This window comes from Myotis brandtii, unplaced genomic scaffold (assembly GCF_000412655.1).
Source record: "Myotis brandtii unplaced genomic scaffold, ASM41265v1 scaffold265, whole genome shotgun sequence".
Classification (NCBI taxonomy): Eukaryota; Metazoa; Chordata; class Mammalia; order Chiroptera; family Vespertilionidae; genus Myotis; species Myotis brandtii.
In genome coordinates this window covers 1,347,968-1,348,625 of record NW_005360086.1, presented here as the reverse complement: position 1 = coordinate 1,348,625, position 658 = coordinate 1,347,968, and the positions used below count along the sequence as shown (strand labels likewise).

At 68.2% G+C, this 658-nt stretch overlaps 1 pseudogene; it reads left to right on the top strand.

Moving 5' to 3' along the window:
- Nucleotides 1-51: 51 nt before the first annotated feature.
- LOC102246958 overlaps nucleotides 52-658 on the top strand; it is a 2,325-nt pseudogene continuing 1,718 nt past the window's right edge.

The window sequence follows — 658 nt, the reverse complement described above, 5'->3', positions numbered from 1 at the left end:
ACAGGTCGCGGGGCAACCGTCACCGTCACTCCAAGGCGTGTTGCCACCGGGATGGCTTCGGCCTGTGGGTCCTCAGCCTTGGCCGGCTCCGGAGCATTCCCGCCTGGCCCGGGAGTCCAAGTGGCCGGGGCCAAGGAGGAGGAGGAGGACCAGGAGGAGGAGGAGGAGCAGGAGGTGGTACGAGTCCGAGTCCAGAAATGTGCGGGCTTCTTGCCCCCCGAGCTCCGCTCTTTCGCGGTTGACCCCCAGATCACCCACCTCGACGTGCTGCAGCACATCCTCACCCGAGCGTTTGACCTGAGCGGGAAGCCCTTTGACCTCAGCTACCGGGGCCGGGATGGGCTGGGGCAGGAGGTCTACCTCCCGCTCCGGTCGGACCGGGACCTCAGCACGGCCTTCGCCGTGGCCTCCAAACCCCCGAGCTCCGCTCTTTCGCGGTTGACCCCCAGATCACCCACCTCGACGTGCTGCAGCACATCCTCACCCGAGCGTTTGACCTGAGCGGGAAGCCCTTTGACCTCAGCTACCGGGGCCGGGATGGGCTGGGGCAGGAGGTCTACCTCCCGCTCCGGTCGGACCGGGACCTCAGCACGGCCTTCGCCGTGGCCTCCAAACCTTTCCTGCAGCTGCGGCTGGACCTGGGGCCGGAGGAGGCCCG